This window comes from Vulpes vulpes, chromosome 9, assembly GCF_048418805.1.
Source record: "Vulpes vulpes isolate BD-2025 chromosome 9, VulVul3, whole genome shotgun sequence".
Taxonomy (NCBI): Eukaryota; Metazoa; Chordata; class Mammalia; order Carnivora; family Canidae; genus Vulpes; species Vulpes vulpes.
The window spans coordinates 79,594,468-79,618,690 of NC_132788.1; the positions used below are offsets into that span (position 1 = coordinate 79,594,468).

Sequence of the window (24,223 nt, forward strand, 5' to 3'; positions counted from 1 at the left end):
TTGGCATCTAATGAAGCTAAAGAGATTTTAGAAGTAAGAAATGAAATCTGCATTTCTTACTCATCTTTGTTTTGAAAATAATCATAGCAAAATATGGATGAAGAACATCTTACTTAGGCTTCTCGCTGATTCTCCCCAACCCACAAATGGATTGGCATTCTCCTAAAAAAAAAAAAAAAATCTATCCTTGCTTCTTTTTTCTTATCTGTTTGCAAAGCATAGGAGCTATTAAAAACAACAGAAAGCATGTCCCTTTTTATCCTCAAAAAAAAAAAAAAGTTAACCTTTCCCTTACTTTAATTGTAAGATGATTATCTACGTTATTGGACATCCTTTGGAAATATCTGGATAAAAATACAAACAGCACATTAATGCGATCTGCAGATGATCCTAAATTGGGAAATGCTGTTTTTATTATTAATGACAGTGGATCAGGCAGCCAGACTCAAGAACAGCACGGGTGAGATGGGAAGGATGCAGTAAGAAAGTTACATTTGTGAGAAAGACAAGAGGAGCTATGAAAAATTAAAATGAATCTAAAACCCAGATGCAGTGTGAGTGGTGAACAGGTGAGCCCTGGAAATTCACTTGCTAAGCCAACGCGGACATGCGCGGACGGCCAATTAGAGACCCCCATACACAGGGGAGTGAGAGCGGTAAGTAAGACCGCACCTGGCTTCGAGTGCTAAGTTCTGGAACTGCACTAGAATGACATTAAAACACACACACACACAGCTTCTATGTAGTTTGTCAGACTTTTTTTCTCCCCAAGAAAGAAATACAGCCACCTTCATTTTCTTAGCAATTCCCAACAACGTATCAGCCACTTTTGCTGACTGGGATCATCCTTGAGTGTGTCTGAAAGAAATGTACATGCCTAGTAGGCATCCCAAAAGTCATGTACTTGAACCCAAGCTCTGTTCTTCCCAATGCTCCCACCAAAACTGCCACTTCCCCAGCCTACCTTGTCTCCCTTCTTGGCATTCCACTCTTCCAGGTACTCAGGCTTTAGAGTGATCTTGGACTCCGTTCTTTCTCTCAAACCACACATCCTGTTCATCAGCAAATCCTGTTAGCTCTAACTTCACAATTGATCTGGAATCTGCCCACTTATTACTACCTCCATTGCAACCACGTGGACTCACAGTGCTGGGATCTCTTGTCACATTTATTGCAATAAATATCTGAGTTGGGGCAGGATGGGGCAGTGTGCCTGGGTGGCTCAGTCAGTAAAGCATCCGACTTTTGGTTTCAGCTCAGGTCATGATCTCAGGATTATGAGTTCGAGCCCTGTGTCAGGCTCCACTCTGGGTGCAGAGTCTGCTGGAAATTTGCTCTCTCCTTGTCTCCCTCTGCCCATCCCCCTCTCATGCTCCCACTCGTGCTCTCTAAATAAATACATTCTTTAAAAAAAAAATTCTAATTGGATTTTCTACTTCTCTTAACATGAAGGTCAGCTCATGTCATTTCCCTTCTCAGAAGTCTCCAGTGGTTTCTCAAATCATTGTGTAAAGGTCAACAAGGCCCTCTGTGATCTATCACCGTGACCCCATCTTCTACTCCTGCTTCACCCACTCGACTCCAGCCATGCGGGCCTCCCTGTCATCTCTGCAACATGCCAAGAAGATTTCTATTTTGTCTTTGCACCTGGATTCCCTGTGCAAAGGGAATTCTCTTGCTCAGACATCCACATGCTTTACTCCTCCTGGTCTTTATTCCCGAATCTACAGTGAGGACTTGCTCAACTGCCCTGATGGAAATTGCAACCCACATTCACATCACATGTTCCTTCCCTTCTACCTGCTTTATCTTTCCTCCTTGTACCTATGATCAGTGACCACACTCTATGTTCTTCTTGTTATTGTCTCTCCCCTGATAGACACACCCAGAATATACATTCCTGCCATTGTTTGCTTTTCTCTGTTTTATTCCCACACCTAGAGCAGTGCCTATCACACAGGAGGAGCTCCATAAGTATTTGCTGGAAAGCAGAATGCAACTTGATGCCTGTTGGCATGTTTATGGTGGTAACTTTCATAATCAAAACACTTGATCAGAGTCAGTAAATTCTAAAAAATATCTAAGTTCAAATCCAAAGAGCACTTCTAAATCTGTAGCAGAGCTAGGTATGCTTTTCTTTTTCTTTTTCTTTTTTTTTAAGATTTTATTTATTTATTTGAGAAAGAGAGAGAATGAGCAGGGAGACAGCAGAGGGAAAGGGTGAAGCAGACTTCCCGCTGAGCAGGGGACCGGATGCAGGGCTCAATCCCAGGACCCTGGGATCATGACCTGAGCCAAATGTGCAGACCCTTAACTGATTGAGCTACCCAGGCGCCCCGAGGTATGCTTTTCAAGTAAATTTCTTTATCTACACAGTGCATGTCTCCTCCACTCAGAAGCTAAATAGCATTGTTTTCTAAGCTAGCACCATTTCTAGCTAGAATGCTATAGTATTGTATTTTTTAATCAGTCGGGGATACATCTTCAGAAACATGCAATAGCCAAGCTAGAGAGGCTTCTTTAAAAGAAAAAAAAAAAAAAACAGAAATAAGGACAGTGATGCTCAGAAAATTGAATCTAGTGGAAAGAACACTGACTCCAGAATCAGATAAGCGGGCAATATTGTCAGAACTTATGTACTCACTTGTTCAGCATTCACTACAACGCTGGAGGTAGGAATTATTGTTTTATACCCAGTATATAGATGGGAAAAAGAAGGCAGAGAAAGTGGCAATAATTTGCTCCATGCTAGATAGCTCTTGGAAGACAGTGTTTAGAATTTCAACTCAGGCCCCAGAGTCCTTGTTCTTATGTGCATATGCCCAAAGTTTTCAAGCATTTTTACCTCAGGACCCCCTAACACTCCTAAAAAGTACTGAGGACCCAACAGAGTTTTGTTTATGCGCATTATACTGATCAGTAGTCATTGTATTCAAAATGAAAACTAAGAAATTTAAAAAATACTTCCTCATTAACTCATTTAAAAATAACAATCGTACACTAATTATATGGTGTCATAAAGAACATGTTGAGATAAATAATTATGTTTCCCCAAACAAAAAACATTTGGCAACAAAGAGTAGCATTGTTTTACATTTAATGTCTGACTTACTAGAAGCTAGTTTGATGATTACATTTGCTTCTGCCTTCAATCTACTATTATATGTTGTTTTGATTGAAGTGTATGAAGAAAATCCAACTTCACACAGAAACACAATTGGAAAAGAATAGTTTAATAGCTTTTTCAGATAATTGTAGGTGTTCTTCCTTGACAGTATGCAAAAGTGCTATTTTTCATAGTATGACAAGTGCTATTTTCATAAAGGTTAGTTGTAGTGTGGAATCTGAAATCCCATCAAGAAATTTTTCATACCTTTATTAAACTCCGTAAGTCATTTTGTTTTTTTGATGGATCTTTTAGCCATGCATGATTTTTTTTTAACACTACACATTGGACATTTAGAAGATACCAGCTCAGTGAGTTTTATAGATCTTTCAAAAAAAAATTTTTTTAACAGGTTCATTACCATCACCACTCTCGTTGTAAAAAGGCCTTTATGAAATGGAGAATTGACAAGCTAATGGTGGTAGAGCCACATTTTCCAAAATTCTGATTTTTGCTTGAGAGTCTGAACTGTCTGATTGGTAACAAATAATATCAGGCTATTGTCCCCGGGGCCTTCTGCTCATTGATTTAGCATATATTTGTAGGTATTTGGCTTCCAGAGATGTTTGTATCCCCTGAAACTATTGATTTACATGAGTTTATCAGAAGTCCTCACGTAATATCTCTAGGAGAAAAGTGATTTCAACCTATATGATTAACATCACTATACAAATTAAATTTCTTGCTAAGCCATCAACAGCTTTACTCAGCATGCCTTTTTCATGTTAACACAATGAAAAAAAAAGGTAAACAATGTCTTGGTGTTACTATTCTAATAGTTTTGACCATGCAGCCCTCTTAAAAGACCTTTGGCCACTTGAGGGATCTGCCCATCACACTGAGAACTGGTGCACTTGGCTGACCCACCGCTCACATCCAGACCCCGCCCTCTCACAAAGTGTGCTGTTCTAGCTTCTCCAAGCTTCCTGTTTCCTCACTTGGTGAAATGCAGATATTAAAACAGAATGCTGGTCTTCCAAAATTATCTTGAAAATATGAGATAATCGTATGTTAAGCTCCTGGAAGTAGTATCTGGCACACAGATTGCCCGAATGCACAGCAAGTTATTGACAAAGAATACTTTTGATTCCTGCCTGGGGTTTTCCTTGCTGTATCATATCAGCAGGAGCACAGCACTCTTCTCTCTGTTGTTATTACAACAAGGAGCAAAGAAGCCAATTCAGTTGATTCTGTGGATTCAATGGTCTTCCTAGTTAGTGTCCATCCACCAAGTGGAAGTACTTGGTGGAGTCATTAAGAATATGTATGGCTGGCACTTAGGGCATGAATTTGCTGTGTCCTATGTGACCTTGTGCAGGTTTTCTAAGCCTCGGGTCTCTCTTCTGTAAAACTGGATAATAGCACCTATCTTGTGCAGTTACTATGATAATTGAGTGAGATAATGCGCAGAAATGGTAGGGGTACCAGTCCAATGTAAATGTTCAGTAATGGTGAGTTGCTTGCTATTATAATAGTGCCTATTGTTACCTGCAGACCTCAGCTCACTGTCACATCCTCAGAGAAGCTTTTTTGACCCTCTCGTGAAAGCACCCTATTTTATAATCTCATCGCTCCTATACCTCTCCTTCATCGGATTTAATATAGATGTATTTCAGTATGTGATCATTTGATTGCTATTTATCATGCACACTAGGCTCTAAGCTCAGTAAAGACAGGGAAAGGATTTGTGAGGTTCACCACCTTATTCTAACACCTGGCTCCGTGCCCAGCACTAAGCAGCTTTCAGTAAATATTGAAGGAATGAATGAAATCATTAATTTAGTAGCTTGGCAAGGCATGGTTTTCCCCCCAGTATATAATTTATCTGAACTTCCTCTAGCGCTTATTACTCAAAGAATGATCTGCAGACCAGAGACAGCCATGTAACCTAGATGCTTGTTGGAAACGCCATCTCAGATCTCACTTCAGAACTACAGAATCTAAATGTGCACTTTTAGGTGATTTATATTCTTATCAACGTTTTAGAAGTATGAAGTACTCTTCACCAATCCTGGGGGGAGAAGGGGGGAGACAAGGGGAGGTATGAAGGGGAGGGAAGGGAGGAGAGGGGAGGAGAGGGGAGCGGAGGGAAAGGGTTAGGAGTGGAGGCAAGGAAAGTGGGGGGATGGGGAGAGAGGGAGGGGAAGGTGAGAGAGGGGAGAGGATGGGGAGGAGGAGGAGGAAAGGGAGGGAAAGGGAGGAAAGGGGAGGGAAGGGGAGGGAAGACAAGACAATCACTCAATCTCCTGTGTAAAAAAACACTCCCTTCCGCAATTCCAGGTCTCATTACATTCCCAATACAAACATTATTACAAATATCACCATTTCTAAAAACCAGCTGCATTTAAATTTTTTTCAGGCTGGGCCAGGCTGCTCTTATTTCCTATTCACATATGATTTTTTCCAGAAGACTATTTTGGCCTCAGTTGGATAATTTATTTCAGAGACTTTATATCCTAAAATATTCTCTGGAGGAGACAGAAACACCATCTGTGCCCACTTCTGGAAAAACAGCTCCAAACCATGAAGTAGGGGTGTCATTTTCATCACAGAGTTGCACAATATGAATGCCTGCTTGTCTACCACAACCTCAGAGAGGAGGGAACAACACACATCAAAATCTCCTCTACCATAATAGCAACAAACCAGTCCCACTCCAACAACCCAAAGAGATCATAAAAATATGCACGGTGCCCAGCTGACCCCTGGAAAAATGACAGCCTATCTTTTTAATGAAGAGGTTATTATTCTTAGAATTTATTACCATTTTTGAATGGGGAGGCACATTCATCATTGGATAGTGATATGCCAGAACTCGAATAGATTCAATGAATGATTCATTCGCCTGTGTTCAATCTTACACATTTTGTGGGACAGGATTTCAAAATTCCCTTTGTTGCAGTGTTTTCTCCTCCCAAGGGAAGGCATGGGCCTGGCCAGAAGCAACGCACATTTCACTCGGTTGGGTCCTGCCTCCACCAGCACGCTGACCTGGCAAGACTGAATCTGAAGCTGATGGTTATCAAATGGCATGTGAATTTGCTGCTACATGTTCTCCTGCAGCTTCGTCCTTGCCTGGGTCTCTCCTCTCTCTGACTCTCTCCCTTCCATTTCCTGCGCAGGTGTGTACAAAATGCTAGAAGCTGCTGCATCTGTAGAATTAACCTCAAGAGTGGGTCTTCCCCTGTGGTCATGGAGTACCCCCACTCTGATTTTCCATGTTGGTCCTGCTGGGGTCACAGCCATGCACATGTGTTGAGAAGGAGACATTAAGACAACCGGAGTGAGAATACCAAATAGAGATCCAAACCGAAATAACAGCTGTCCTGCAGCTCTAGTCAAACCAGGTGAGCCAAGGGGCCCAAATGAGGCCTTTCCCCATCTGTAGACACAGCAAACAGTGTCATTGATGACACAGAGGAGGACAGTTGCCCGCTGAGCCCCACCCAGGGTTATGTAAAGAAATGGACTTCGAGGTCACAGAGCTGAGAATCTGAATCCTGGCTTTCACACTTGCTAGCTATGCCTCCTTGGGGAACTATTTTATTATCTGAGCCTCACTTTGCTCATCCTTTAAAAAGTAGGTATATAATATCTCTTGGTGGCTTGTGTGGGAATTAAGGGAGGTTTTGCCCCCATGATGCCCTGGCATGTGGGCAATTCTCAAGAAATGTTAGTAGCTCTCTCCCTGTTTCACTTTGGTGCCGAATGTACCACAATGTGTGTCCTTGACCCTGACGATGCTGGTGGGAAAAGAAAAAAAAAAAAAAACAGGAAGGGGGTTGGTGAGGGAGAGTAAGGGAAGAGAAGAAACTGTGAGCTAGTATTTTTAAGTGTGAATTAAAGAACAGTTGGTAAAAAAAATAAAAATAAAAAAAAATAAAGAACAGTTGGCTATCAAAATAGCTATAAGTTGTTGAAGCCGTAGTTAAAAGGAATTTCCTATTGAACATAAAGTCTACCATGGGATTATTATTTAATTTTTTCCCCATTAGCTAGTTTAACTCTTTTGTAAGATTTTATTTATTTATTTACTTGAGAGAGAGATAGAGAGTGAAAGAGACTACGAGTGGGGAGGACAGGGAGAAGCAGGCCCTCTGCTCAGCAGGGACTCGATCCCAGGACCCAATCCCAAGACTCTGGGATCATGACCTGAAGGCAGACGCTCAACCAACTGAGCCACTCGGGTGCCCCAGCTGTTTTAACTTTATTCACCTATTAAAAGCCATTGGTGCCTCTCCTCCACAATTACTACTGAAATAAACCCATTCTGCTACCTAGATCCTTATTGGTCCTAACCAGAGTTTGAGAACAGAATTAACATGGCTCCAAGAGCTTTAAGCCTTGCTCTGGTGGCACTGGGACCCTGTCCCAAGAAGCCACCTCCTCACCAGGCTGCTTTATCAGAGAAGCAATGTTGAGGAGAGGGAAACACTTGGAGACTGATGGGCTGTCAGGAAAGGGGGTCTTGATCCACCAAGCTGTTGGTGCTGGGCATAAGACAGTCTCTAAACTGTAGCAGAAAGAAAGCAGTCTCAAGGTGTCTGTCAGGAGTTTCAGGAACTGAAAGTCAAGGCCGACATGATGGGTACCCTCCTACAGTCTTGTGGGACTCTGTTGATAGATGAAGATGGTTTGTCCAGGGCAAAGGCACAAGGCATGAGCTGTGGTTCCAGAGACTGACTTGAAAGCTACGGGCAGTTCATCAACCACGAGCATCATCGGCATGCTATTCCTGATGCTCACTGACTTAGCACCACTCTACGCCAGATGTTCCTACCCACTCTGAATGGTATGTCACTTAGTATCTCTGTAGACCCCTCCCTTGTTTTATTGCCCTCACCCCACCAGCAGCATGTTCATCACACTTCCATTTTATGAAAAACAGTAAGACCTTTGTAGTTACTTAACCTTTCATTGTGAGCTACCATTCACTTTCCTTGGAAGTTCTGGGACGCAGCAGGGAAAAACTATGGCTGTCCTTGGGAATCACTTGGGAGTCTTGATGATGCCCAGGCCATATCTCATATCAATTCAATCAGTCTTCGAGAGCTAGACACAGGCAACAGGATTTTGTTTTAAAAGTTTCCCAGGTGGGGATCTCTGGGTGGCTCAGCGGTTTGGTGCCTGCCTTTGGCTCAGGGCATAATATGGAATCCCAGGATCGAGTCCCGCGTTGGGCTCCTGGCATGGAGCCTGCTTCTCCCTCTGTCTGTGTCTCTGCTTCTCTCTATGTCTATCATGAATGAATAAAAAGAATCTTAAAAAAAAAAAGTTTCCCAGGTGATTCCCATATGAAATCAAGTTTGAGAACCCATCATTGTTTCAAGATGGTGTGTGTGGAAGGGGTCTTGTAGAAACCAAATACAACCTCAAAGTAACTCCAACAGGATTCTTGGTATCATCCATCCTTATACTAAGCAGTTAAAAAAGCAGTGCACATGTGCTCTGTAACTTTTTTGCATATCTTAGGAAACATTTTATGTAAAGTCAAATTTGTTTATGTGGAAGTTCAAGTACCCCGTCAAGTAAAGTAGATAAGCCTAGAACCCTGATCTTTTAAAAATCTTCACATGCACACCCACATTCTCTGCACCACTCACAGTGCAAGTTGCTAGTAACGGATGTTGATGTTAATATTACAATTAGCAATACCAACTAACATATATTCAGTGCCTAAGCACTATACACATATTCCTTCTTTTAGAGAGAGAGAACATGTGCACACGAGTGGGGTGGCGGCAGCGTGCAGAGGAAGAGGGAGAGAGAGAATTCTGAGCAGTCTCCACACTCAGTGGGGAGCCCGATGCAGGGCTGGATATCACAACCGAAATCATGAGTTGGATACTTAACCGACTGAGCCACCCAAGTGTCCCTGTACACATATTTCTAATTTATTCATCCCATAAACACTAAGGTACATACTATTAGCATTTTTCTTACCTATGAATGAAATTTATAGAGGCTAAGTAACTTGTTCAACATTACACAGCCCATGCCAGTGATTTGAAACCTTACTTGGCATGTAATAATGATTTAGTCCACTGAGGCAGTATCCCACTTTTTTAATTAATATTTTAATTATTTTATTTTGGCATTACCAGAACTAACATAATAATAGGCCCATGACATTTTGTATAAAGCATTTGCCGAAGTAGACATTTTTCTGCCCTCTCAGCCTGGTGTGGAAAACAGATACATGATGACTGTAATATGATATGTTAGTGGCTACCTGAAGTGTTGTTAGAAAACAAATCAGAACAATTAATTCTGCTTAGGTAGACAGAATGGTGTTGGGGTAGGTTTACCAACAGAAAAGGGTATTTTTTAGAGGGCTTTAAAGACTGAATAGGAACCTGCCAAGCAGTAAGAAAGAAACATGCCTAATGGGGTGAACAGAAGGAGCAAACATACAGGCATAAAATTGTAAAGAATTCTGGAGAAATGATCAGCTTCCAGTAAGAGTTCTCAAAATTAAATGTGCACTGGAATCCCTCAGAGGCTTGTTAAAACACACATTGCTGGGCCCAATCCCCAGAGCCTTTGATTCAGTAGGTCTGTGTGGGACCACAGATTTGCATTCTTAACGAGTTCCCAGGTGATGCTTATCCTTTTTTGTCCAAGGACAATACTGTGTTGAGAACCCTGGGCTACCTAGAAGGATCACCTGGAAATCCCCGCAGCCTGTGTGTGTGTGTGTGTGTGTGTGTGTGTGTGTGTGTGTGTGTGTATGTGTGTCTGTGTGTGAAACACATGCCAAAGTCAGCAAGACTCACACCAAAAGAAAATTCTCTGAAGAGATGAGGATTTCTTCTTTTCCTGCAAAGAGTGGTGGTTAAATTTTACTGTTGGTTTTGGGAGCAATTCGTACTGAAGCCATCCAGTGGGAGGAAGCAGAGAAACCACAACTCGGGACTGAAACGAGGGAACCTGGGATTTTACTGCATCTGGGCCCCATCAGTGCCCCTATTCACGCGCTAGTAGACGCCTGAGGCTAGAGGAGACCAAGCACACTAGGTCTTTTGTTGTGCGAGAAAGCGTTTGTGTCCAGTTCACAGGGAGGATGGCATTTTTTACGACTCTTCCTGCAGTTTGGCCCTGTGTCTGCTGACCACAGGTGAGTTCCTGTGTTTATCACCAACGTGATCTGTTGGCTTCTGAGGGCCATGAGCAGGGAGGGGGGATGAGTCAGGAATGTTCTCACATGCAAAGAATGGAGAAGGTGCTGAAATGCCAGGCTCATTGGGATGGCCTGGGACAGATGACATCCTTGTGAAATTATTCATTTTCCTCCATTTCTAATTCAATTATCACGCTTTGCTTCTCTCACTCTCCAGAATGGAAAAATCTAGGCTGCCTCTGCCATTGCTCCTTGACCCCTTCTATGGGGGTGAGCAACCCTTCCAGTCCTGCCTCTAATATTAGGATCTCTCTCTTCCACCCCCAACCTATGTAGGGCAGATTCCAGTTAGATCTGGAGGTCCTCTTTGTCCAAAATCGGGGAACATGAGGCATCTAGCTCCAATGCCCAATTTTGTCACTAGGTTGGTTCGCCAGCTGATGGCCAACAGCTGTGTGTGTTACATTCCTGGCAGGGGCCCTTACATACCCCACTACTACTCCCAAGATTTGAGAGAAAGGAGTAGGAATCGCCTACCAGAAAAATGAAACAAAATCATGTTTGGATTCTGTGTTCCATCTTTGTTTTCATTTTGAACACAATTCCCCATTATGCTATTATAATCTTCTAGAAAATTTCCAGAAGCCTACTGAGTAGCCCACCTAGTACTGGCCAAAAGTGATAGAAATCTACATTTTCCAGTTTGGTATTTCCATTTTCTTGCTGTCGGACAGGAAAGAGGAGAAGGAGCACAATGGTCTAAAAAGCAATGGTACTTGAGACTGGGCGAGCCTGGTGCCACGGGTTGCACCGGAGGCCTGTGCTCCATTTCTTTTGGGGAACGGGAGCTTTATCATCAGTATTATTGATGAGACTCTGGCTTTCTTTGCAGAGATGAAGTATTTTTGTCATCATGTCTATTATTCTTCACAAGAACCCAATTAGGGAAGATTGCCTAACAGAGGAGGCTGATTAAATTCACAGATTTATTGCAAAACCACTTTGGGAGTTGTGGAAAATGAGTTTCACTGCTGAGCTTCCTTGCTTTAAAGAAAGACAAAAAAAAAAGACAAGCTGCAATCCTGTACCTTGGATTATCCATCTATAACAGATCATCAAATACCCATAACCTTGCACACAGTTTATCTTTCTCCAGAGAGGTTCAAGATGCTTCTTCCAGGCTCATAGTACCTCCCCAAGGGGTAGGTGATGGCTTCTGTGCTCATGGAATACAAGGGGGAATTCTGATCCAGAGCAGGATGGAATAGGCAGAGGTCTGCTGCCAGGATATAGGTCAAAGGGAAGATTTTGTTTTGCAAAACATGCAGCCAATTTGTTCAGGCAGTCCTTGTTTGTATTTGGGTCCCAGAAAAGTTGCTGTAAGTAGGAATGATGCAAATGAAATCTGATGTTTCTCCATAGAAATGAGGACAGCTCTGAGGATTCCCAACCCCAAATGTGATGCCCAAAATATTATAGAAACAACCACAGGCATTATTTTAAAACTTCTGACTTGCTAGTGAGGATAGCCAAGACAAACACCCATACTCCCACCGCAGAAGTCTCAGGTTTTATTTGTTTAAGGCAGCATTTCCCAAATTGTTTTCTGTAGAACATTAACCTCAAAGGATGCCTTGGAAGGAAAGGTTTATGGTGGTAAAATTGGGGCAATGCGGCATGTTAGGTGTTCCTTGATATGCAATCCTTATTAACACAGTAAAAATAACAGCTAAAGTCTTACTGAAAGTCTACCTAAGCCAAGCATCTTATATATTTTATCTCATCGAGTCTTCAAAAAATAATCCCGAATGGTAGATACTGATTTATCCCATTTTGCACAAAAGGCAAGGGGTGTGGAGCAGTTAAATGGGTTGCCTGGTTAAAAGGTAAAAGGTCCAGCCAGGTTTTAAATCTGTTCTCATTCTAAAATGCATGCTCTTACCCCTAAGCTTTATCACTTTCTAACTGTGTAGATGCTTTGTCACATTGCTGTTTCTGTATTGTTTTTCATTATTGCTTCTTTACACAATTGGGTCCATCCCTAGCTGTTAGAGTTGGTCATCTTTTGTTGGCATCTTTAATGTTTACGCATGTCTTCACAAAGAGTCAAGTTGGTATCATTTTAGGTGATATTTTCCCCTAACATCAAGCTTTCATGCTCCCATCTCACATGGCTTTTGTATAACTGCTTGGAGCACGCTTTAGTGGATTTTCATCAGTATCTCTGACAGTTTATAGATAAACAAAGATGTAAGGGAGACAGGATGTGTCTGAGTTTATTTACCCTGTCTTTGGCAAGAGAATCTTTGTCTATAAAACGAAAGTGAGTAAAAAGCAAAAGTAAGATAAAATATGACACCCGGGGTATATATAGGTAGCTCCTGTGTTTGTGGAATTCGGATTTCTTGCACCATTGGCATCTTAATAACTATTAGCCAATCATTTATTTTCTCTGAGAGATGTCAGAGGAGGATGAGGAGGAGAGACAGAGAATGCTTCTGTCCCATCAGGTTCACCCTACAAAAATTATTCATTAAATTTAGGAACCAGGGATCCCTTGGTGGCGCAGCGGTTTGGCGCCTGCCTTTGGCCCAGGGTGCGATCCTGGAGACCCGGGATCAAATCCCACGTCGGGCTCCCGGTGCATGGAGCCTGCTTCTCCCTCTGCCTGTGTCTCTGCCTCTCTCTCTCTCTCTCTCTCTCTCTCTCTCTGTGTGTGACTATCTTAAATAAATTAAAAAAAAAATTAAAAAAAAATAAAAATAAAAAAAAAATAAATTTAGGAACCAGGTTGTCTGCTAATCCCTTTACCAAAGCATGCGCTTGCTCTGGAAATGGGCTTTTCAAGGGTGGGGAAGAGAAGAATGTGAATTACTAGTAGCGGCCCTATCCCAGCAGGGGTAGAGTCAAAAGATACTAGAAGTGGTGTCCTCACTTCTCTAGGATGGCACAGGGTACCTAATAGCCATCATGCCTGACCCCAATGACGTCAGCTTCCTTTCACATATGCCTGTGTTCTCCAAGAGCCCACACGTGAAAGGATTTGCTTTCCCTTTGCCCTCTTGATTGGTCAGAAATAATTTAATGAGCACCAACACTATACTCAGCACGTCCTTTACACACAGGCCTGTGGCCCGATGTTGACTGGATGAGGTTCAAGAACATTTTTCGTTGTTGAAACTGTGCTCCATGCTCTCCATGGATTATCTCCTTCCATACCCCTAACAGCCTTAAAAGAGGGAGCCTATTACTAGTTGTGGTTTACGAAAGAGCAAACTGAAGCTAGGAGAGGAGAAATGGCTTGTTAAAAAGACACAGAGCCAGGAAACTAACTTTATGACCTTGAATTCGAAAGCCTGTACCTTTTACGACCATCAGATGCCAGATAGTGAGTGGGCGCTCCTCCACCGCTGTTCTCTGCGTGGACTAGACGGCTCTGTTTAGGAAGCATAAAGAGAAAAAAAAAATGCTCGATTCATGTCTTAAAAGTGAATGTTATTACTAATCGGGTAAGTGGGACCACTGATGTTGCTGGAACTAAAAAAAAAAAATCAGGAGATCATTTATTTTAGGGAAAACACTAATTATATGGATATAAATTCTTTCTGGGTAAAAATGCCAAGAACTCCAATGTTGCCTGCAGCCTAAGCAGACCACCTCCAGCTCGGCTGTGATTGAGATAGTAGAATTTGCTCTTTCTTTCTTCAGCTGTACAAAGGGTACTTGAAACCGTTCTGAAACAGTATTTAATTCTCTCACATAACACATGCAGTAAACCCATTTTTTAAAACTTCAGTGATGACTGGTAATCTCATGAATGTGAAAATGCCAGTGGGGGTGGGGTAGGGGGGGATAATATTCTTTCAAGCACTGGAAGCTTTAAATATTAAGCAGAAGCTCTTCAGCTATAAAAAGAAATGAGCTATCCACTCACAAAAAGACACGGGGGAGCCTTAAATGCATATTGCTAAGGGAAAGACACCCATCTGAAGAGGAGGCTACATATTGTAGGATTCCCATTGTATGATATTATATTCTGGAAAAGGTAAAACTATTGAGACAGTAAAAAGATCCGTGGTCGCCTCATTTGGGGGGAGAGAAGGATGAATAGGCAAAGCACAGAAGATTTTAGGGCAGGGAAGCTATTGTGTGTGATCCTCCAATGGTGGATACGTGTCATTATACGTTCCTGAAAACCCATAGGTTGTATCATACAAAGAGTAATGTAATGTAAACTGTGGATTTCAGTTAATAACCGTGTATTAATGTAGACTCATCAATTACAACAAATGTACCATACTAGCTGAAGATGTTGATAATGGAAGAATCTGGGGAAGAGGGCAAAGTGAGGGAGTACATGGGAACTCTGTATTCTGTTCAGTTCTTCTGTAAACCTCAAGCTGTTCCAAAATAAAAATCTCTTACATTTTTTTTCTAAGCAGAAGAGAATCACACTGTTTTTTCAGCACCATAGCATCTCTGTGGATGACAGTGCCCTTGCAAGAAAAAATTAAAAACTAAAAAAATTTAAAAACACACCTGATAATCCTCTCAATGCATAATACCAACTCAGTGCTCAGGTTGTGACAACCAAGGAATATATGAAAGGTCAATTTAAACGTCTCAGTGGGTTGGAAAGACAAAGCAGACTTTGTGCCACAATAGAACTCATCCCATGGAACCGTGGAGATGGCAGGAGATAAAACAATACTCTTTATCGCCAGCAGATTAGCCAGCAAGGACATGTTCTTTCTATTTATCCTATAGGCTCCTAAGGACAATGGGCCTTTTGTCCTTACACCTGTTGAAAGGGGAAGGAACCCCTAGCAGAGACCTAGTGGGGTTTATGTGAGGCCATGCAGTTCAGATTTCTTACCTTCGTCTCTGATGGTACATCCCGTTTCATAATATGCCTTCCAGCAAGGGAACTTGGAGACGGAGCCTTCAGCATTCAAAAGGAAAGAAGCAGGTCCAAGTTTTATTTGAAAAGAATGATGGAATATAGAAATCTGTGTAGGAGAGCAGTATAACAAAGTAGTGGCATGTTCTGGCTCTCAGCCAGACACCAAACATGAGTTCTGGGAGGGTCCTGCTCTTTTCCTGTCCTCAGCTCCTAACACCAGGCACAGGGTCAAGGCACAGCAGAGGTGAAGACTGCTGGATGAACAAACCTCCAGGACTTTGCTAAAGAAAAGGAAACAGTAAAATAATCCATCAAGATTGACAGCTGATTTTTCCAGCTGTTTCATGAAAGTTTCCAGATAAACATGTCTGTGGGCACATGTGCATTGATGATTTTTTTTCATTCTAAATTCTTGCTTGTAATGGAATCTGTCAGTTTTACTGCCTTCTTTGGGGGGAAAAACGCTCCAATTGAGTTTGAGGCAACCAAATTCCCCCTTATTCTTGGTGTGTGAAGTTTGATTTTAATACTTCCTTTTGGCTCGAAGGGATGGTCTTGAGGCCTGGGTGCAGCCAGTTAGTATTATTTCCCCATGGCTTCAGTAAAATTCAGAGAAAGATGTATAACTCAAGCTGGACCCATGAGAATCCCACCTGGGATTTTGCTGCCTGATTTGGAAAGAAGTGTTCTTTTTCTGCCAGGGTTAAGAAATGGGTAAAATGTAAGCCTAGGGTTACCAGTGACTTCTGAGCCACCACTGGGGAAAATATCCTTGAAATAAAGCCAAAATTGCTTCTCCCTCTGCCTATGTCTCTGCATCTCTCTGTGTCTCTCTCATGAATAAATAAATAAAATCTTTAAAAGAAAGAAAAAAATAATTTAAAAAAATAAAAGAAAGAAAGAAATTAAAACCAAAATAGAAGAAAACTGAGCTGAAAGAGAAAGAACAAGTCCTGGTAAAAATATCTGAGCAACTTGAACCAACCAAGCCTCAACTCAACCCATTTCCTGGACCCTTCAATGAAATGGGCCACTAAATTCCCAGGATTTTAACCACCTTATAACCAATTATATATATAATATATATAATTATTATAATTATATATATATAATTATTATATATATATTATATATAATATATATAATTATTATATATATATATATATAGAGAGAGAGAGAGAGAGAGAGAATGTCCAAATATATGACCACTGTATTTTTTAATGAAAAATTCAGAACCACTCCTATTTTTATGCCCATATCCTTCATATTAAAATGTAAAAGGGTAATTCTAACTGAGATGTGTTCTGTCCAGAGCCTCCTCCACGTTTTTCAGGCTCTTTACTCCTCCAGATGGTCAAGGATAACCTCTGAAATGAAGAGACCTTGAACTGCTACTTCCAAATGCCAACAGAACGCAGAATTTTCCTTTGTTGAACATCTCACCTCACCACAAACTCTAAATCTTTTTGTGGCTTAAAAGAAGTTGGCACGTGGCACAGTTCTGCTAAACAGATTGAGACATCAGAGAATGGGCCCTTGGCCATGCCTGGCACACGTTCTGGAGACATGGCCCCATGCCATCTTCACCCTCACATTCAATGTGCCATGAACACGAGGGGTGGGCTCAAGAGCTAGGGCAACTTGGACTTGAAACATACCCTTGAAATTCACAGATGGATTTGAAGGCTGAAAAAGAATGCTCTGGAGCTCTTCAGCCGGCTCTAGCTATTAGAATAAGAATTCACATCAACTGAGTATACCGGTACCATTTATAGCACCACATACTTTTCTTGCATTGTCCCTTTGAACACTCATCACAACCCTGTGTGGTAGATGCTATTGTAATCCTCATTTCACAGTTGAAGAAATTTGACCTAGAAAAACTTCGTGAATCTGCCCTGGATTGCTGAGCAGGATTCAGACCCAAGTAGCAGGCAGGCTCTCCATCACAACACAATGTTGCGTGTTAGGAATAAAAACAGCGCCTGGATCATGGCTGTAGAATTGTGGGAATGAATGTTATGACTGGAAGGAGGCTTACACATCATTTAGCTTGATGGAAAAATCTGAGGCTGAGGGAGAGAAGTGATTTCCCCAAAGCCACGCAGCAACATAAAGAACTGGACACTGGGATACCTGGGTGGCTCAGTGGTTGAACTTTTGCCTTTGGATCAGGGCATGATTCTGTAGTCCTGGGATCGAGTCCCACGTCGGGCTCCCTGCATGGAGCCTACTTCTCCCTTTGCCTGTGTCTCTGCCTCTCTCTCTCTTTCTGTGTGTCTCTCATGAATAAAAAAAGAAAGAAAAAGAGAAGAACCAGACACTGAAATCTGGCCGCGATGCCCCAATTCTTTTGCAGTGCATGTCTTGTTATTTTAGGATATGTATACAAGGCAGCACACAATGAGTTATTTAACGCAGACCACCATTTTAGATGCACCAGTTATTCTAAAATATGTGCTCACCAATTGGCAAATGACAACCATCCTGAGACTATCTCCCCCTTTCCTTAGGACTCCTGGGCCTCCCCACAACTAAGACATTAAAGGGTTAATGTCTGTCCCCTGTGGCCAATTTCCATTTTGATTGGTCAACCTCTTCCCTCAGTTAAATACTTTTAGTATGAACCCTTCCGTAAGACAAAAACCAACACACAGGCTCTTCTCTCTCCAGATAATGGGAAATTAATGGGTGGATTGCAGGCTACATCTGTCATTTGGGATAACAATGTTGTCTCAAATATAAGAGGTAGCTGAAAGCTAATCAAGCTAATTGTGTGGAGGACAACAGAGAAACTTCTGTCCCAGCATTCAGGGACTTTGAGGAGATCTTCTCCTTCCAGGTGTGGGTTAAAATGTCCTCTCCCTACAAAGAGGAAGTTCAGAGCATCTGAACTGTCAGAGGCAAGAAGGGTCTTGCCCCCGCCTCTCTTCACCTTTCTTATTTCCTTCTAAAATGGCAGAACCATCCTTCAAGTCATGACAGCCCTACAGACAAGTGGAAATACAAGGAAAACAAAGCTTGCCTACTGCAGAGATGGCAGCCCCAGCTCCTTTTGAAGTCAATGGGAGGTAAGCCATTCTTTCTAATTCTTCTCAGCTGCAGAGATGGAGAAACCAATTACTAGTGGAAGGGAAGCCCTGATGTATAGAATGCCTGGCATGAGTCAACCAACCATACACTATTAGCCAATCTGAAAACCATCTAGACAATGGCCAGACTTCATAGGATGATGATTTCCAGAGGACTGACTCAAACTATTTAAATATCTGTTTTCCCATTATCCTTATCAGGATTTACATATCACCTTATCAGGATTTACATATCACCAAGTGATCCTGAACTATGAATTGATAGGTATATTCATCAAGAACATTCTTTCGTGGACCAGAAATCTATTGCACTTAAAAAAAAAAAAACCTGAAGTCATCCATGAGTACATCAAGTTCTTTAGTTTCACCAACTCACAAAACACTTTATAGTTCATCTTCTCTTCCTGTTTCTTTAAGTGCATTCTCTCCAACACTGTGATTTAAAGAAATTTCCATTCCATGTTATTGTAATTGGTACATAACTGAATTTTTCTCAGATTGGGGTCCCCAGACCAACTGGTTTGCTTTTTCTTGGGGTTCTAGGAATTCTCTATGAGATTTGTAAAGAGATGTAAGCATATGCTGAACTCATGCAGATGAACATTTAAAAACTGGATGTGGCCATATGACTTCCGTATCTGGAGGTTTTAAAATATATTTCAAATTCCCTAACACCCTTCCTTCAGTAGCTAGAGTCTAACTTGCCTTCCCTCGAATGCAGCCAGGACTTAGTGACTTGCTTCTAATGAATGATGTGAGACAAAGTGACCTCGAATGACTTTCAGGGCTAGGTGAGAAAAGGTGGTGTGGCTTCCACCTGGCTGTCTTGGGGGCATGCACATAGGAAGTTCTGAGCTTTTGAGGTACTCTATAAATGGAGAGAATTTATAGAGATCCTAGTGGAGCCCCAACTATTCAAGTCCTCCTAGCCTAGTTAGTAGGCATGTGAGTGATGAAGACTTTGAGAGGACCCCAGCCACCAAGTGACTATGACCACATGAAAGGCCCCAGGCCAGAATTGACTAGCTGAGCCACTCCTGGGTTCCTGGCCCAAAGAAACCAGGAGAGATAGGTGACTATTGCTATTTTAAGTCACTGAGTTTTGTGGTGTGTGTTACAAAGCAATAGGGAGCTACTATGCTGTCCTTATTTGCAGCTGAGTTTATGATTACATTGCAACTATTATAGACCAATGAGAAGAGAATACAGGCAGACATAATAAATGCATGTCAAGTGAGAGATGAAATTTTGCAGTAGTTGGAATAGAGAACAATGTGACAAGTAAATGGCTCATCACAACCAGCTTGGTGTTTCTGTCAGGCTGAACTCAAAGGAATCTTTGTTCCGTCAATACCCTACTCAAATTGCAAGCAGTTAGTGGGTTTCAGCAAAACAACTTCAAGGACATTTAACAAATGCAGTCAATTTTAATTGTATTAGCTTTGCTTGGCATTTTTTTTTCTGATTTTCTTGGACGTTGTAATTCATTATATCTAGTTTTATATGTAGGCATTTAAGTAACATTATAATAGAATACTTAAGTCAGCACCAGAGAACCACAATTATTTTTTTCTTTAAGAGGAATCTTAGGGGGCAGCCTGGGTGGCTCAGCGGTTTAGCACCACCTTCAGTCCAGGGCATGATCCTGGAAACCCGGGATCTAGTCCCACGTCGGGCTCCCTGCATGGAGCCTGCTTCTCCCTCTGCCTGTGTCTCTGCCTCTCTCTCTCTCTCTCTCCTCTGTCTCTCATGAATAAATAAATAAAATCTTAAAAAAAAAAAAAGAGGAATCTTGGGGCACCTGGGCGGTTCAGTAGTTGAGCATCTGCCTTTGGCTCAGGCCGTGATCCCAGGGTCCTGGGATCGAGTCCCCCTATGTCACTGCCTCACTCTCTCTGTCTTTTATGAAGAAAAAAATAAAAATCTTAAAAAAAAAATAAGAATCTTAAGTTTGAGAATCACTGAGGGAGAATCTTCAGATAGGGATCTGCATCTACAACACAATATTATGTCATTAGCTGTTAAAGATGAGTACCTACTGCTCTTCACCGCAGAGCATTTTTCTTGATTGTCCATATATGTAGCAGTTCGAGTGCAAGTCTTGTGCATCTGTCTTCAAGTCTCCCAGTTGTTGAAGCCTTGCATTTGGAACCTCTGTGGATGACAACGATATGTTCAGTCTATGTATTCTTGTATATACAGCCTGACTTTTTCATTAGCAATCACATATTTCTCCTATTCATCAGTTTCAGCCAGATGATGGCCACCTGTCTTTGTATTGCCCTTGACCACCCCAAATTAAACTTTTGAGTAGAGCAATTAAATTATATTTTAAATCAGGCCATTATATATGTAACTTTCAATTCTGGTGAATACTCATTCACTTGTTTTTAGATTATGCTTACACCAAAATACAGGAGTTAATTTGTAGCTTATGTTAATACATGTAAATGTATAATTTTGTTTTATGTGGGTGACTGGTAACTGTAACACATGGCTTTCTGTTCCATGCTGTGAAAAATATCTGAAAGTAGCTTGACTTCTTAAACCAAATGACAGATGATTAATTTTTATAATAACATTTATATTATTGATTGTACCCTTGAAGTACTTACATAGTATGGTATTTAACACTTTTTATATATTATTTTGTTTAATCCATAGAATTTACCTAATGGTTTAGGTAAAAGAGTCATTTTATGGAGGTTCAGAAGGATCGTCATTTGTCAAAAGATAACATAGCTGGAAATAGAAGAGCTAAGATTTGAACCCAAATAGGTTGGCCTTTAACAACTCAGAATTCTCTTGAATTCTAAACTCTCTTGACTTGTCATACATTCTTGTTTACCATATTTCAGTAAAGCTAAGTTGTTATCAATTGTAAGGTGTTCCATTATCTGTGTGCCAGGAAAACAATGACAGTTAACACTATAATGCAAAGTTTTAATACTAGAAATTTTACTTTATATTGATTTGATAATGTTCTACATAATAAACAGACCCAGTTAGACATAACATTACTGTTGTACATATATAAAAGGGAAAGCAAAAATAAATAAATGGGAAGCAGGTGTTTTTCTAGAGTCTGGCTCTTCTGAATTATTTTGTAGGTGAAAGTCATCAGTGTTTGTATTTTTCTACATTGTCATATTCCATGTCAGTGAGAGGATTGATGAACTAGCATTTCTTAAAAGAATGCTCCATTATTGGACCTGATTTTTCTTCCAAACTGCTATCATCTTTTTTCCAAACTTTGAAATGTATGTCCAGGCAAAACCAATGCCACTCATTTAAATATTTTAAAAAATGCACATCTTAGAGTTAATGGAATATGATATTATGTTTCCTACAGACCATGTTAAAAAATCAACCATCCAGAAATTTAAGTATTTTATAATATTTTAGCTATTCTAGGCATCTAGGTCTAATCTCAGACACTAGCCTGATGTGGATCATCAGTATACATTTACGTGGCTTTACATACATTTCTCCATTTGTTGAATGCTTATGATACATCAAGTTCTGATCTAGAGTCTTTGCATGTGTTAATTCACCAAGGAGCAGCATACTGTCCCATCGTATCAATGAAGAAACTGAGATTTAGAGTTTAAATAATTTTTTCAGTCACATTGCTTCCTAATTGGCAAAGCCAGGATTTGATTTCAATCTCCTGGGCACCAACATCCATTTTGCCAACTATTTTGCTATATTACCATCCACATGAACACAATTATTGGCATTGTTAGAGTTTTTTTTTTTTTTTATGATAGTCACACAGAGAGAGAGAGAGAGAGAGAGAGGCAGAGACACAGGCAGAGGGAGAAGCAGGCTCCATGCATCAGGAGCCTGACGTGGGATTCCATCCCGGGTCTCCAGGATCGCGCCCTGGGCCAAAAGCAGGCGCTAAACTGCTGCGCCACCCAGGGATCCCTTATTGGCATTGTTAAAATTGGTAACGGATATTAATGATCCTTATTATGTGCTATGTAAATTATTTTTACTTCCCTTAGCCTTCCCTCTGCCTGCACATGGGTAAATAAAGTACCATGAACAGGGATTTTTATTGACTCCTCTCCCCAAAGCCAGTAACCCTTCAGGGACTGATCTGGATATAATGGGCCAATATTTCTTACAGTCTGGCAATGCATCACTCCTATGGTTGTCTTGCTTTAAAGGTTTCTGGGGGAATTATCTAAAAATGACCATAGAACTGGCCATATCACAGGACTCTTACAAGACATAGATCCAAGCACGCCTATTTACCAGTGATCAGAAAATTTCATCTTGGCAATCATTCTATAGGAAATTAATGTGCTTCCTTCACACGTTTGTGGCCTGGCATATGAAATGAAAGAATATGTGAATTGTTGTATGTTGTGCCTGAAGCTGAAGGTTTTATTATTTATCTGCTGCCCAGGATAGCCATGCCTAGGTAATTATGTTGCTCTTAAAAAGAAGGAAAATAATCTCAGAGGTACCCTGACCTCATTTTATAAACTGGAGGTCAGCAGCACAAATATTTCGCAATACTCCTAAACCTTATGCTGTGCAAGTAACTAATCCAAGTATCACTCACAAAATAAAGTGAAGCAGCTCTTTGAACGTCAGGTCATGGATTTGGGGAACCTTCACTTAAAGAGTTCTGCCACAGTATCTTGAGATACTGCCTTTTAACCAATCTGTCCAGGTGTTTGGCAACAAAAGGATCCCTGTGATTTCTAGAACTCGAGGGCCATGCTTTGCTGGAGAAAAGTCAGTTTCCTCTGGAAAGGTTTGTGAGACACTATGAACTCATGCACGGGGCGAGATGTTCATGTGCTTCCTTCCATTGTCTCAGGTCTCACATCTGGTGCCACCATCTTCCAGATACCTAAAGGTAAAATGATCCTTGACTTGCCCAGATGACTCTTACTTGGTCCCTCTGCAATCCAACCTTGAGTCCTATTTCTTCTACCTCCTCAATAACTCCCTAATCTGCCCACTTCTTTCCAACCCACTGTGTCTTCCAGTCACTGCCATGGCCCCCCTGGCCAGCTGCCCTGCCCTCAGCTTGATTTCACCGATCCTGGGGTACCTGTGTGGCTCAGTGGTTGAGCATTTCCTTTGGCTCAGGTCATGATCCTGGGGTCCTGGGATTGAGTCCCTTATCAGCTCCCCAGAGGGAGCCTGCTTCTCCTTCTTCCTATGTCTCTGCCCCTCTCTCTGTGTGTCTCTTATGAATAAATAAATAAACTCTTTTAAAAAAAAGTCACACAGATCCTGTCTGCCTTCAGTCCTGCTATTTATGAAAATACAAAGTCTGATCTCTTCACTCCCTGGCTTAAACTCTTCGATGGCTTCCTGTGGCTCTTGAAATAAGGCCCTAGTTTGTCATAGAGGTTACAAGGCCCTTTATGATGAGGACCCCTGGATTTCCCAAGCCCCATCTCTCTCCTTCCCCCGCAGCCAATGCCCATTTCTCTGCTTCAGTCAAATGGAACAACTTTCAACAACTCATTTGCCCCCCTGCAGCCCTTTACACTGTCTATAATATCCTGCCTTTCAAGTCCAAAGTTAGATTTTATATCCTTTTAGGGGGACTTCATCCACACACAGCCTGGTGCCCCCGCCCCCTGCACTTTGCTCTTCATGATTATTCTCTCACTTAGCTAATTCTATAGTTACCCCTTATATTTTTCACCAACTCTGAATTCCTTGAGACAGAAACAGTTTCTTGTTCACTGTTCTACATCAGGGCAGTGGTTTCCATACTGTGTATAGATAGCCCTGGTGACAATATGAAGCAGTATACAGATACTCTTTTTAAAATTTTATTTATTTAAATAATAAGAGAGAGAGCACAAATGGGAGGAGGGGCAGAGAGAGAGGGAGAAGCATACTCCCTGCTGAGCAGGGAGCTTGATGTGGGGCTTGATCCCATAACACTGGGATCATGACCTGAG

At 41.4% G+C, this 24,223-nt stretch overlaps 1 long non-coding RNA gene across 1 annotated transcript in view; it reads right to left on the reverse strand.

Annotated features, from left to right (window-relative positions):
- LOC112909279 (uncharacterized) overlaps positions 1-24,223 on the reverse strand; it is a 363,316-nt gene that overhangs the window by 241,133 nt on the left and 97,960 nt on the right. The window contains exons 2-5 of the long non-coding RNA XR_011994350.1: positions 20,321-20,435; positions 17,326-18,288; positions 15,163-15,228; positions 13,649-13,722 (exon numbers count right to left, since the gene is read on the reverse strand). This is a non-coding gene — a long non-coding RNA (uncharacterized lncRNA). The remainder of the gene's footprint in view (positions 1-13,648; positions 13,723-15,162; positions 15,229-17,325; positions 18,289-20,320; positions 20,436-24,223) is intronic.